This window comes from Eleutherodactylus coqui, chromosome 8 (genome assembly GCF_035609145.1).
Source record: "Eleutherodactylus coqui strain aEleCoq1 chromosome 8, aEleCoq1.hap1, whole genome shotgun sequence".
Classification (NCBI taxonomy): Eukaryota; Metazoa; Chordata; class Amphibia; order Anura; family Eleutherodactylidae; genus Eleutherodactylus; species Eleutherodactylus coqui.
The window spans coordinates 27,707,055-27,723,275 of NC_089844.1; positions in this window are offsets into that span (position 1 = coordinate 27,707,055).

Sequence of the window (16,221 nt, forward strand, 5' to 3'; positions counted from 1 at the left end):
TTGCGCATGGAATTGAATAATCGAGTTGGGACCCATTAGTTTTTTCTATTTAGAACATATTCAATGCCCGTGCCAAATTTTAAGTTTCTATGTGAGAAAATTGGATTCTGTACGTGAAATTTGGACGCTAATTCTTTTGCGCATAGAATTGAATAATCGAGTTGGGACCCATTAGCTTTTCCTATTTATGACATAATCAATGCCCGTGCCAAATTTTAAGTTTCTATGTGAGAAAATTACATTCTGTACGTAAAATTTGGACGCTAATTCTTTTGCGCATAGAATTAAATAACGGAGTTGGGACCCATTAGCTTTTCCTATTTATGACATAATCAATGCTCGTGCCAAATTTCAAGTTTCTATGTGCGAAAATTGGATTCTGTATGTAAAATTTGGACGCTAATTCTTTTGCACATAGAATTGAATAATCGAGTTGGGACCCATTAGCTTTTCCTATTTATGAAATAATCAATGCTCATGCCAAATTTCATGTTTCTATGACACTGGAAAGTGAGAAAAATACATTCCGTACGTAAAATTTTGACGCTAATTCTTTTGCGCATAGAATTGAATAATCGAGTTGGGACCCGTTAGTTTTTCCTATTTAGGACATATTCAATGCCCGTGCCAAATTTTAAGTTTCTATGTGAGAAAATTGGATTCTGTACGTAAAATTTGGACGCTAATTCTTTTGCGCAAAGAATTGAATAATCGAGTTGGGACCCATTAGCTTTTCCTATTTATGACATAATCAATGCTCCTGCCAAATTTCAAGTTTCTATGTGAGAAAATTGGATTCCGTACATAAAATTTGGACGCTAATTCTTTTGCACATAGAATTGAATAATCGAGTTGGGACCCATTAGCTTTTCCTATTTATGACATAATCAATGCTCGTGCCAAATTTCACGTTTCTATGACACTAGAAAGTGGGAAAAATACATTCCGTATGTAAAATTTTGACGCTAATTCTTTTGCGAATAGAATTGAATAATCGAGTTAGGACCCTTTAGCTTTACCTATTTATGACATAATCAATGCCCGTGCCAAATTTTAAGTTTCTATGTGAGAAAATTACATTCCGTACATAAAATTTGGACGCTAATTCTTTTGCGCATAGAATTAAAAAAACGGAGTTGGGACCCATTAGCTTTTCCTATTTATGACATAATCAATGCTCGTGCCAAATTTCAAGTTTCTATGTGAGAAAATTGTATTCTGTACGTAAAATTTGGACGCTAATTCTTTTGCACATAGAATTGAATAATCGAGTTGGGACCCATTAGCTTTTCCTATTTATGACATAATCAATGCTCGTGCCAAATTTCACGTTTCTATAACACTGCAAAGTGAGAAAAATACATTCCGTACTTAAAATTTTGACGCTAATTCTTTTGCGCATAGAATTGAATAATCGAGTTGGGACCCGTTAGTTTTTCCTATTTAGGACACATTCAATGCCCGTGCCAAATTTTAAGTTTCTATGTGAGAAAATTGGATTCTGTACGTAAAATTTGGAGGCTAATTCTTTTGCGCATAGCATTGAATAATCGAGTTGGGACCCATTAGCTTTTCCTATTTATGACATAATCAATGCTCGTGCCAAATTTCAAGTTTCTATGTGAGAAAATTGGATTCCGTACGTAAAATTTGTACGCTAATTCTTTTGCACATAGAATTGAATAATCGAGTTGGGACCCATTAGCTTTTCCTATTTATGACATTATCAATGCTCGTGCCAAATTTCACGTTTCTATGACACTGGAAAGTGAGAAAAATACATTCCGTACGTAAAATTTTGACGCTAATTCTTTTGCGCATAGGATTGAATAATCGAGTTAGGACCCATTAGCTTTTCCTATTTATGACACAATCAATGCCCGTGCCAAATTTTAAGTTTCTATGTGAGAAAATTGGATTCTCTACGTAAAATTTGGACGCTTATTCTTTGTGCATCGAATTGAATAATCGAGTTAGGACCCATTAGCTTTTCCTATTTATGACATAATCAATGCCCGTGCCAAATTTTAAGTTTCTACGTGAGAAAATTACATTCTGTACGTAAAACTTGGACGCTAATTCTTTTGTGCCTAGAATTAAATAACGGAGTTGGGACCCATTAGCTTTTTCTATTTATGACATAATCAATGCTCGTGCCAAATTTCACGTTTCTATGACACTGGAAAGTGAAAAAAATACATTCCGTACGTAAAATTTTGACGCTAATTCTTTTGCGCATAGAATTGAATAATCGAGTTGGGATCCATTAGCTTTTCCTATTTATGACATAATCAATGCTTGTGCCAAATTTCACGTTTCTATGACACTAGAAAGTGAGAAAAATACATTCCGTATGTAAAATTTTGACGCTAATTCTTTTGTTCATAGAATTGAATAATCGAGTTAGGACCCATTAGCTTTTCCTATTTATGAAATAATCAACGGTCGTGCCAAATTTCAAGTTTCTATGTGATAAAATTGGATTCCGTACGTAAAATTTGGACGCTAATTCTTTTGCACATAGAATTGAATAATCGAGTTGGGACCCATTAGCTTTTCCTATTTATGACATAATCAATGCTCGTGCCAAATTTCACGTTTCTATTGTTAGCGCAAAATTCGCTATTCGATATACTGTGCGTTTCCAAATTAAATAATATGTGCAGGCCTGGAGTGCCTTCAAAGACCACACGGCTACATCATGTGTCCCAAAAGAATCTCTAGCTTTATTAAGCGCGGGTAAAACTTAAATAAGTTTCAACACAGGAAGTATACAGTTACATTATTTAGCGTGCTGATTGGTTGTCCTCAGAGGGAGGTATTTGTGAGGTAGCTTGTGATGTCATCCATCTGGGAGGGACTTCAGTGAGCACGCTCATTTCATTCTTGAATTTGGTCTCATCATGAGGAGAACATCCTGTTTCTCCTCTCTGCTGTCCAAGACAAACATTCCTAGATAGGTGTCTGCCAGTTAGAACCGGTTTAACCAGTATTGGAACAATAGGCACTGCTCCTTAAATTCTTGTGGAGGTGGGGGGGGGGGGGGTGATGTTCACTTCCCCCAGAGTTTCAGACCGGAAACACAACATAGCATCTTCACAGTTGACAAAAATACAGAAAATACATATAGGATATCTCCCACAATTCCCTCCTTTGTTGTGCGTATTATCATTCTCCTGGATGGTTTTATTCTTCCTATTTGTGTTCTCGGGCCTTTCCCTACCACCTACAGGGGACCCTAGCTGTCACCTCTGCCATGGGAAATGCCTCCTGCCTTATCCCTTCCTACTGCTAGGTGATATCCAGGATAAGGAAAATACCACACAACACGTTACAGTTTCCCAACGGTATTCTAGGTAGATGGCTCCTGAAAGATTGATCTTTATTTCACGTTTTCTGCATAAGACACCTTGTTCATAGTTTAGATGATACAACATGGTGAATGTGACTGGCTTTCCAAGTGTGATCTCAGGTTATATTGTTTGTTACATGTTAACATTGGTCTGATTACACAATATGGCTGAAACATTGGTACACTTACTGCTACCTTATTGTATCTGTTGACATTTTTCTGATCTTTGACACATTACCAGGGGCGTAACTATAGAGGATACAGAGGATGCGGTTGCACCCGGGCCCAGGAGCCTTTTGGGGGCCCATAAGGCCTCTCTTCTTCATATAGGGAACCTAGTACTATGAGTAAAGCATTACAGTTCAGGGTCCGGTTCCAAGTTTTTCATCGGAGCCCGGGAGCTTCAAGTTACGCCTCTACACATTACATATGAAACAATATAACCCTCTTCATAGGATGTACGTCTTCTGTTACCCTTATGAGGAAGAAGAGAAACGACAGCCCAATGACCGCAAGGGTCCTACATATAACAAAGGATTATGGGCCACATTTGTCTCCTTCCTTGAGTATCTTTATTCAATGTCTGACATGAACCCAAATTAGCTTTTCTTGAGGTTTCACTGTGATCGTAGTGGTTAACAGTACTTGAAAGGATTCTTTGCATTTTGATCTGGAAACATGGAGAATACACATTTATGAGTGACAGATGATATAACTCCTGATGTTAGGCACTCACATTGGAGGTAAGGCCCTCCTTTTTGGCCTGGAATAAGAATAGGCCTATTACGATACTGGGGGGGCGTGGCCTGGACGAGCTCTGAGATGGCGGCTTAAACCGTGTGCTCCGCTCAGGAACTCACCCATCAGCGACACAAAGCGACCTCAGAAGCCTCTTCTCCCGCAAACACAGCTGCCGAGAATCCCTTCTTTAAAGATGTCCCGTCGGAGAGCACAGCGCCCGCAGCCGAAGCGGCTGGAGGCGTTCTTCACGACACCGGCGGCCCGGCGCGCGCCGGCAACTAGAGCCCCGGCATCCTCCGTCTCGGCCACGGAAAACAAAGGAGCAGAGGCAGCAGCAGAAGCACCGGAGAGACCTTCATCGGAGCGCACACAACAGGACACGGTGAGTGATACTACACGCTCCTCATTACACTCACTGCACCAAAAACCCCAGGAAAAGAGACAGAAAGCTCCCCAGAATACTCCATACAAAATGGCGCCTGCTGCTTCTTCCCCCTCGGACACGCCACAGAGTGTATCTCCCTCTGTGAGCCCGCTCAAGCAACGTCCCAGAATAGAGGATGCAGAACCTCTTGAATCCCAAATTCCTACATTAAAAGAATGCATAATAGACTTGCCCTCATCCTCACAACCAGCATCTGAGGCGTTTATTAAAGATATGGTGCTTGCTTTGAGTGACTCACTGCAGTCAAACTTCAACTCTCTAAAAAAATCCCTAAAAAATACAATAGAAGATATGGACACTAGAATCTCACACACAGAGAACAAATTGGGCGAATTCTCACAATCCCACAATGCGCTAATCGATGCGCATTACGAGCTCTCAGAAGAGGTAGATCAACTTAAAGCTAAACTTGCAGATATTGAGGACAGGAATAGAAGAAACAACATAAAAATCAGAGGAATCCCTGAATCTATCATAACATCTGAAATTCCTGACTATTTAAAACGCATGATGTCTACATTACTTCCTGATGCCTCCACTCAGGACTTAACGATCGATAGAGCCCACAGGCTTCCCAAGCCCAGATTCATTGCTGAACACATCCCAAGAGATACTATTGTAAGAATCCACTTCTACCAAACAAAGGAAGCACTGATGGCGGTTGCTCGCAAGCTCTCCCAACTTCCGGCTCCATATGAAAATATTCGTTTTTTCATAGACTTATCAAAAGCCACGATGACGGAAAGAAAAAAATTTTCCAATGTTACTACCGCCCTTCGACAAGCGAAAATCCCATATAAATGGGGTTTTCCGACAAAAATATTAATAAGGAAAGACGACGTAACACATGTCCTTTATAAGCCAGAAGATGCTGTCGAGATATGCAAAGTATGGGGCATTAACCTACAGCAGCCTCAACGTTATCGCTCCCCTCCAAGGAACTCGTCGGATCAAGACCATGAATGGATAACTAATTGAAAGTTTTTCAAAAGGAGAAGGCTGTTTTATTGTGATGGGTGGTCCCTCACGGCTCCTCCCCAGGCGAACTTTCGCGTTCCCCACTGCTTGATACAGGCTAATTAGCCTGAAACAACCCAATTTTACGTTTTCGTTTTGGTTTCTCTTTTTTTTTTTTTTCTTTCCCCTATTTTTATTATTCCTCTACTTGGTTGTAGACTACCCAGCTCTCACGTGACTTAATCTATAAGTTCATAAATATAAGTGTTGATTGTAGAATTATACAGCCGTCACGTCATTTACTATTAGAGCAATAAGTTTAGAAACTTTCACGACGGTAACATTCATCCTATTTAACTTTAGAAGTATAGGTTCTGGTTCTTACCTTGCCAAAGTTCTTAGGGCTTCGTATATACCACAGTCCTATACGCCTGGTGTTCTAGGGTGTTGCTCTAGGGCTTGAACAACAAATTAAAGATGTCTATTAAAATACTATCGTTAAACGTAAATGGGCTTAACTCGCCCTTTAAAAGATCCTCACTATGGAGAGAGGCGCTCTCCTCAAGGGCAGATATTCTATGTGCTCAGGAGACACACATCGCATCCCTAGCAGGCCCTACAATTGCACACAAAAAATTCCCAAAAATTTTTCTAGCATGCTCTCCAAAAAAACGTGCCGGAATCCTGATAGCGTTTAGAGATACCCTACAAGTTGATATCTCAACACAAATATCGGATCCGGAAGGGAGATTTCTTATTCTCAAGGGCTCGCTTAACGCTAAACCCTTCACGCTAGTCAATTTATACGCGCCCAATAACACACCGCAACGATTCTTGAACAAAATTATGAAAAAAGTTAGGCGATGCGATGTGGGTACCCTAATAATCTGCGGAGACTTCAATGCGACACCAGAAAACAGACTCGACTCCTCTATAGGAAGTCGGAGATCTACTCCCTCATTGCAACCTTGGCTACACAAAGAAGCTCTATTTGACACATTCCGTTGCCTAAACGCGTCTTCCAAAGAATACTCATTCTACTCGACAAGACACAAGTCCTTCTCTAGAATAGATCTCATTCTAGTTAATAAAAAAACTCTCCCCTCACTAACTGAAGCCCAAGTGGGACAAATTACTTGGTCAGATCATGCCCCTGTAACTATCTCCATTACCTTAGAAGGTGCTCAAGAGAAACCCAAATCTTGGAGAAACAACGTATTCTTAATGAAACTCCCAATACATAAGAAGGCCATCTTGGATAATTTAACAGAATACTTTAAAAATAACACCACACCTGGAATGTCTCCAATAACTATATGGAACGCACACAAGGCGGTTATCAGAGGAACACTTATCAAAATTAGCGCACAATATAAAAAAGAAAAAAACAAGCAACTTAACTCTCTCCTATTACAAATTTCCAGCATAGAAAACCAACTAAGCAAATCCCCCTCCGAGGACTTACACAACCAACTCTTCAACTTAAGACAAAAACTTAGAAACCATCTACTTGACAACTACGAAAAAGAATTAAAATCTTCACGCTCTACATATTACTCATCCAACAACAAACCCTCACGACTACTGGCCAAATTAGTTAAAAATAGAACCCACAAATCTTCGATTCCATACATTATAGACACGCATGACCACAAAACTAAGCTATATCATCCATCCCAAATTACGGAAACGTTCCGTCTTTACTATAATAACCTTTACAACTTAAAGGAAGACATGAACACACCTCAGCCAACATCCCATTTAATAGAAAACTTCCTGAAAGAAGTGGAGCTACCAACCCTGAATGAAAAACATCTTAACGCTTTAAACTCTCCAATCCTACAAACGGAACTTGCTGACACAATTAAATCTCTTAAAGCTCACAAAGCCCCAGGTCCAGATGGATTTTCTAATGACTACTACAAACTGTTTTCCAAATCTCTCGTCCCCCACATGGCCTTAGCCTTCGATCAAGGAATTCAACAAGGTTCCTTTCCTTCAGAGATGCTAGAAGCCACAATAGTGACAATCCCGAAGCCCGGTAAAGAGCCCACCTCACCATCCAACTTCAGACCGATCTCGTTATTAAATTGTGACATAAAAATCTACGCAAAGACCATCGCTCTTAGACTCCTAAACATTCTACCCGAGATCATCCATTCAGACCAGGTGGGATTTATTAAGGGGAGACAAGCCTCGGATGGAACCAGAAAAATTTTAAATCTAATACATAAAATAGAACACACTCGAGCCCCAACAGTCTTGGTCGCTCTAGACGCTGAAAAAGCGTTCGACCGGCTTCACTGGGACTTCGCTTTTTCTACCCTAAAAAAATTTGGCATTAATGGCAACATCCTCAATGCGATTAAAGCATTATACACATGCCCATCAGCAAGAGTACTGGTAGATGGCTCTTTATCTAACCCTTTCTCAATAACTAATGGCACTCGCCAGGGATGTCCCCTTTCCCCCCTACTGTTCACGATGGTAATGGAACCTTTGGCCGAATATATAAGGAATAGCGCAGACATACAAGGTATAAGTGCCGGACACAGACAACACAAAATCAGCCTATTTGCTGATGACATCTTACTTACTCTTACAAATCCATTGAGATCCCTCAGAACGGTTCATCACATCTTAACCAAATTTGCTCAAGCATCATTCTACAAATTAAATATAACAAAGTCACAAATATTAGGTATATTTATTTCAGAAAAACTTAAACAAGACATAAAAAAAGAATTTTCATTCCAATGGCAAATGAACACTATCCCTTACCTAGGTATAAAATTATGTTTTCCAAGTTCTGACTTAATCTCGGTCAATTTCCCCCCGCTTCTTTCCGAACTCCAGAAAGAACTTGACTACTTCAATTACCGCCATATCTCGTGGTTGGGACGAGTCACCGTCTATAAGATGATAATACTGCCCAAAATCCTCCACTATTTCCGTACTCTGCCTATACTAATGTCGAAACAAATACTGGCAGATTTCCAAAGACAACTCTCGAAATTTATATGGCAAAATAAAAAGCCAAGAATAGCGCTGTCTATCCTTACTCTCAATAGATATCAAGGAGGACTGGGCCTCCCCAACCTAAACTCCTATAACAAATCCACAATATTAAGCCAAATATCTCTATGGACCCGTTATAATACAAAGATAAGTTGGCCTGCCATAGAACTAGAATACAACAATCAGAGGCCATTAATACTATTGCTGTATGCATTTGCGGCAACCACAAAATCTCCTTCCCTGCGGAAAAGTTTAGACCTCCCAAAACTTTCTCCACCAATGCTGGCCTCAGTAGAAGCATGGACTCTTTTAATACAAAACGCAGACAAAAACTCTAATCGAACATTACACAATATACCTCTCAGAACTCTTGAATATTTTATACCAAACATCCACCTTACCTCATGGACAGAAAAAGGTATAAGATATATATCAGAGTTACATACACCTAAAGGCCTCAAATCCTTTAATACCCTCAAATCCCAATATCATCTCACAGACCCAGAAGCTTATAAATACATGCAAATATGCTCACTCCTAAAAACACAAAACTTCCAAGACATTAAAATCCCAGAAATAGCCTTAACGGTACTCAACAGCATACATATCAAACTTAAAACCAGGGCTTATTATGACGCACTTACAGGCCTGTTAAAACCTACAAAAAAATGCCACTTGATAAATTGGGAGAAAGATCTAAACGAAGAGGTGACGATACCTCAATGGCTTAAAGCCTTTAGATGGGCAGGAAAATCTTCACTAGGGGCTAACTTGATTGAAACGCATACGAAAGTACTGACACGGTGGTACCACACTCCCACGCAGTTATACAGAAGAGGTCTCGTTACAAACGACCTTTGTTGGAGAAATTGTGGAGGTCATGGGTCCTTGATACATATATTTTGGACATGCCCACTAATCCGTCCCATCTGGCTAGACACCTACAAACTAATACACAAAGTATCGGGACTCCATCTCCCCTACAATCCCAAAACAGCACTACTGTTGTTGGATCCTGGCAGAACTAGCCCACCCATGAAAAACCTGATTGGACATATCCTTTTAGGAACTAAGTTTCTCATTGCAAAAAAATGGAGAACGGCAATTATACCTACTTGTTTAGAATTATCTCATCTGATTTCCGAACATAGTTTATACGAAAAGATACTAGCCCTTCGAAACAACAATATATCAAAGTATAATGAGACATGGACGCCATGGTTGCAATGTTTCCCAAACTAAGGGAATTTCCATGTAGTAGACTTATTTAAAGAGCTAAAGTTGCAACCGCAGGTTTTCAAATCTTTGCTCTCCTACCAACCCATTCCAAGAACCTTACCACACCTATGCCACTCCCATACCCCCCTTCCCCTATTACACCCCAACTTCTCTTTCCCTTTCCCCCCCCCTCCCCTCTTACCTATGTTAGACAATTTTATTTGTTTCATACTGAGACTCTGGTTATTATAAATGGAAAAATTTTGGTCAATACGAATGCAAGGAGACAATGGATAGATAGTAGGAGATTGTATTATTTTCCTTTATGTTTAACCCATGTTTTAAACACACTGTCTCTTATTCTTGATTCACTGTAACATGAAATGACCAATAAAAAGTTATTGATTTAAAAAAAAGAATAGGCCTATTACAGCAGCATTACCAAACAAAACCTTCATAGGGACTCAACTTAGTCTTATATTTAGGCGTGGTTCTAACCAAGTAGATGACTAATAAAATGTTTACCTTTATTATTTATTATTACTTCTGGTGTACCCAAATATTCAAAATTACTTTCATAATACATATTCTTAGGTCATATTTTTGGCGTGTTAAAAATTATTTTTATTTATTTATTTATTTATTTTATTTCTCAAGCCACACCTCCAAATAACATGAAAAGAGGCCTATGCAAACCAACAACTCCAAACACCTACCTGTGTGCATTATCGGAATATGTAGACCATCAGCTACAAAGAATTGTAATAAATCTATCAGCATATATAAGCGACACCAGCGACTTTCTGAAAGCCTTAAAAATCAACAACTGGCAAGAAAATTATTGGTTATGCACTTTGGATGTAACATCTTTATATTCGAACATCCCACATGAGAAGGGTATAGCAGCAGTCAATCACTTTTTAACTAGGGATACAACTATGCCAGACCATCAAAAAAAGTTCATTATTAGAGCAATTAGATTCATCCTGCAGAACAATTATTTTTCTTATAAAGATCGATTCTATATCCAGAAAAAAGGAACCGCAATGGGCACGAAATTCGCTCCGGCGTATGCAAATTTATTTATGGGGGCCCTGGAGGAAGAGATAAAAGAAAAAAATATTATTTTTTATCGTCGCTTTATTGATGATGTGTTTCTTATATGGGGAGGAGAAGAATATGAACTAGAAAATTTTATTAAAAACCTAAACTCGAGGGAGTGGGGACTTGAGTTCACAGGAAGTTGCAGTCAAAATAGTATAGTCTTTCTGGACGTTGAAATATTTATTGATAAAAAAATAATCAATACAAAAAATTACTTCAAACCCACCGATACAAACAGTTATTTAAAGTTCACTAGCTGCCACGCGAAATCTTGGAAAAATAACATCCCATATGGTCAATTTGTACGTATGCGTCGGAACTGTACTAAAGTCGAGGATTTCATCACACAATCAGGAATACTAAAACAACGATTTCATGAAAAACGATATCCAATACAGCTTGTAGAATCAGCCTACAAAAAAGCGTTGGCAAGAACAACTGAACAAGGAATAGGTGATCAGGAACGAAAAAAGAAAACGGGAAAAGAAGAGACTCATACCCTCCAATCAAGATTTATAACGAAATACAACACACAACATGGAGGGATTCGAAAAATTTTGCAAAAACACTGGAATATTTTAAAAGATGACCCTTTTTTACAAAAAGATCTATCTGAAAGACCAATAGTAACGTTCAGAAGAAATAAGACACTAAAAGATATACTAGCCCCCTCCTGTCCTTTCAAAAAACAAAAAAATAAACAAAATAAAGTCACAAACGACGCGAATCAATTCCTAAAACCCATTCAAGGTGCATATAAGTGTGGGATATCCAGATGTAAATGTTGTACACATATTACACATGGAAGAAAAGAAGTACCATTCTCGATAACATCTCCAAAAAAAACACATAAGATCCAATCCTTTCTAACATGTAGCTCAAAATTTGTGATTTACCTTCTGCAATGCCCTTGCGGATTAAGATACATAGGACGCACTATCAATCCTCTACGAACACGTATCAACAGACACCGCAATAACATAGTGAATGGTTTTGAGAAACACAGCGTCTCAAGACATTTTAAAAAAGAGCATAATAAAGATGCCAGAGGTTTAAAAGTCACGCCACTAGAGAAAGTGAAACCTGAAATATTTTCTCTCCTTAAAAAACGGGAGATGTATTGGATTTTCCGATTACAAACACTGAATCCAATGGGTTTGAACGAAACTCTGGAAAAAAACTTTAAAAAAAAAACTTTTTAACTATTAAGTCTTTTTAATCAAACATAACATAGCCACGTTCTAGTTTGTAAGGATATATAAAGGCAGCAAAAATGTTTTGTTGTATATACGTCCATAATCTATGCCTTATGAATGATATATCTCTTTATTCTAGACAAGTTTTTATGGTGAACGCCTGATGCGGGTGTATACTAAAAATATTGTCCTTTTTGTAAGTACAACTTTGCAACCATTTGAATAAGCCTATAAATGTATTGTGTTATCAGTAAAACAAGGAAGACCATATTGATATGTATAGATATAAATACCACAACACTCTGCATGATACAGGTGCACCTTTTACGTACTAAATGAAGTCAGTTTTATTGATTTGATATTATTATTTTTAACTTGGAGGGTAGGGTCCGAACAGTGGTTGATTCTATGACCCTAACGATGTATGACATACTAAATATGATTCTAGCAATCTTTTAAATACTTTCCTGCCCTTTTAAAGTGATATGCACGAATACCGCACTTTGTTGAATGTTAAACCCTCCATTAAGATGGCCGCCACCATCGGGAGACACTATTTATAATGGTATGTCGGAACGCTGGTCATGTGACCAGCGTGATGACGTGGGCTTGTTACAACACGCCCCTAATATGGCCGTTATCACTAGGCCCTACCGGCAGAGGCAGAACGTCATTCGCGCCGACTACACGATCGGCAGGATGACGTTCGTTGAAAACATGCCTCTAAATATGACCACAACCCCCGGGAGACATTAGTAACGAGGCACGTCGGAACGCTGGTCATGTGACCGGCGCGATGACGTGGGCTTGCTAGAACACGCCCCCAAGATCGCCGCTGACACCGGGTCCCATCAGTACGGATGGAACGTCATGTGACCGGCGTGATGACGCTGGTTAATTGAGACACACCTCCAATATGGCCGCGGCCACTGAGAGACACCAGCAGCATGCAATGTAAGTGACTCTTGTACTATATATATGTAATGATCATACTGTTTTGTTATGGCTTGAGAAAGGTGCCTGTGCGCACTGAAACGCGTTGCCCGTTATTTTAGTGAAGTCTGAGAATAAAAGGTGTTATTATTTCATCTCGTATACGTGTGGAAACATCTATTTGGAGACATCACTTCAAGGAGGGGGCTCATGGTCATCATACCCCCCTCCTCCCCAGTAAGTGTAACTCCTATGTATTTTTCGTTGACAGAATACTATTTGTGGATGCGCACTATTTTGTGAGCGCAGAAAATATTTTTGTTTGCTGATAGCTTTTTTTGCATTACCTGTGGTAGCTGTATGCTATAATTCTGCAGTCACTGATACAGATAGTCTGGCTCGCATCGAGAAGGTACCTTGACCAATTGGCCTGGATTTCAATGGGCGCATATCATGCACCCGTGTACAAACCCTATTGCAGCAGTGTTGAACCCTGGGGTAAGCCAAGCAGAAGACACCATACCACACATTACCTCCTTGGATGAATGGGTTAGCTCAGGGATCATGTGTGACATCATGGAGTACAGCGTGCAGGGGAGGCACAGGCATTTACCTTTCTGCCAGACCCCAGTAGCATTCCGCTCGTTTTTCCACTCCTCCTTTTTCTTCTTTTGAGGCCTGTTCCTGTAATTCAAGCAACAGAGAAATATCTACACCTGTTTCAGGTGCAAGCAGGTTACCAGCCGTTACCTCATTCAAGGGAAGTCAGGCTGCTGCGGTGCCTGCTCTCTGGTTCCTTCCAGCCTCAGTCGTTGTATCAGGGTTAAAATTCTAAATACAGCACCAATCAGGCCTACCCCACTTGCCCCGTTGCCGGCCGTAAGAAGAGACACCACACAGGGATCTGGTATCATTCCTCACACGGGACATGGCTCTTAGCTGTGCCCACCTCATGCTTTATTACAGATTACATGAGATCTTATACCCTTTGTACCATCCCCAAGGGGGTGATGGGCTCATAACCATATATGGGAAGTCCGGATTTGCGGACTGAGACAGTGAAAATCATATAACAGTCATTATCTTGATACTGGCGCCTCTGGCTTACATACAGAAAATCACGTATTCAATTAACTCCAGTGCAAAGAATCACCCACTCAATTCTAAGAAGTCCGGATTTCCGGCCTGGGACAGTGAAAATTATGTACATAGTGGAACATCTTGATATGGGCTTCTGGGAAAACGGCCAAGTACACGCGTCCTTCATGTCTGGTTCGGTGGTTTTCTCTGAATCTCTAGAACATCTCTCAGCCTTGCAAAGCCTCTTGGAATATCTGATGTAAGGCGACATATAAGTTTTTTTCATTTGGAATTGAATAAAACTTGCATATAGGTATAAAACATAAAAAAAACATATGGCAATATATATATATACCCTCACAAACCCCCCTAAAAAACTTAATATGGAGATCAAGCATCAGACCTTGCACTCTTCCTTGGTCGTCTCTCCTTTGCGTCAGGGTTTCTCCACTGCCCGTAAGTCCCTACTCCTAAAAGGGAGGGATCCCTACCTCACCTCAGAAGGAGGCCATGGATTCCCTGGGCTTATTTCCGGGCATCCATACCCTCTATCTGTACAAGTTAACACCCCACAGGGTGTGCCCTCGCCGGAACCTAAGGTCTTCTGCACTTTCCCTAGGCAAATGGGAAGTCCACTGACAGTCCATCTTATGAGACTGAGGCAGGCGCAGTACTAGTCCATCTCTCCATTCTTCTGGTAACATACGTGGTTGCCATTATCGGAACTGGCTCTTCATCTTTTTCAAACAAGGGAAATTTTGGTCATATTAAAGGGATAATACACAAACAGGAAATTACATACCCCACCTTCTTCTGCTAAAATCATATCCACGGCCACTCTATTTTGGAACGCCATGGATGCAGTGGGCCCTAACTGGTCAGCTAACCCTTGCAAAGCATCTCTGGTGTAGTTTACAAACCTCTGCTGATTGTAAAAGATATAATTCATCTAATCTACATTATTATTAACAGTGACAATAGCAAATAAGGACTCAAAACCTGCTTTAAACTGATCTCTAGAATTAAATTAATCTGGCACCCCCCTTGGCACTCCTATTACATCTATGTGTACATGTGGATCAAAGTTACCACCTGAAGCGTCAATGTCTCTCTTAGCACGATGCGGTGTTGGATTCTCACCCTCAGTGTAGTCTACATATTGCACATTTAATTGTATTAATTTTGTTCTGAAACAGGGGGCTAGTGTACAGTAGTCAAAGGTGTGTGTTAGAGGAATTGTACCACATTATAGCATGTAAAGGATATATAGGATCATGAGTTTTTTCAGTGCGAAGTGTGGATCCAAGTGGGCTTTCCTTCGAGCTTGACTGCAGTTGGGGCGGTGAACAACATCTGGTAGGGATATTCAAACCGGGTTTCTCTCTCAAACTTTTTTACATAGACCCTGTCACCTGGTTTTAGATTGTGACACTCATCTGTAGGACCTGGAGAAAAGCAGAGACTACAGAATGCATTATTGACAATTCCTTGGAGAGGCCTATGACAAAATTAACAAGAAAATCATTCCCCAAACTCTGATACTGAGGCATGTACCCTCCTGAGAAAAAGAAAAACTAATAGAAGACACTCAATTCAAAATTTACTCATTTTCTCATTGCCTTTTGTATCTACTTTCCTACTACTCCGCGGACGGTAGGGTGTGTGAAAAGCCTAGAATATACCCAAAACAGACATGATGTGTTGCATTATTTCACCTGTGAAGTGTGTACCTTTGTTTGACTCAATCACTTCCGGTACCCCATATCTGCAGATTACCTCATTCATGAGCTTCTGTGCGGTTACCTGCTTATTTACTTTGGTAACAGAGTAGGTCTCCAACCTGAAAAACATTAACAACAACAAGCACATATTCATGCTTCCCAATAAGTAGGAGCTGAGTGTAGCCAATTTGCAATCCCTGAAATGGGTAGAGTGGTCTAGGCAAGTGTGATGTGGCAAATTTACTTCTGCCCTGTTGCTTTACGGCAAAGATCATGCAAAATTGGACAAATGATGCAGCAGCTACAGAAAACCAAGGAGCCACCCGTCCTCGTTCAAGCATCGACATCATTGTTGCTTTAAGAGGTGCGTCTTTCTGTGCGTCAGCTGGGCCATCATGGGGCACAGGGACTATGGTAAGCAAGTTCTGTTGACTGTTCACCATACGCCGTCCCTTT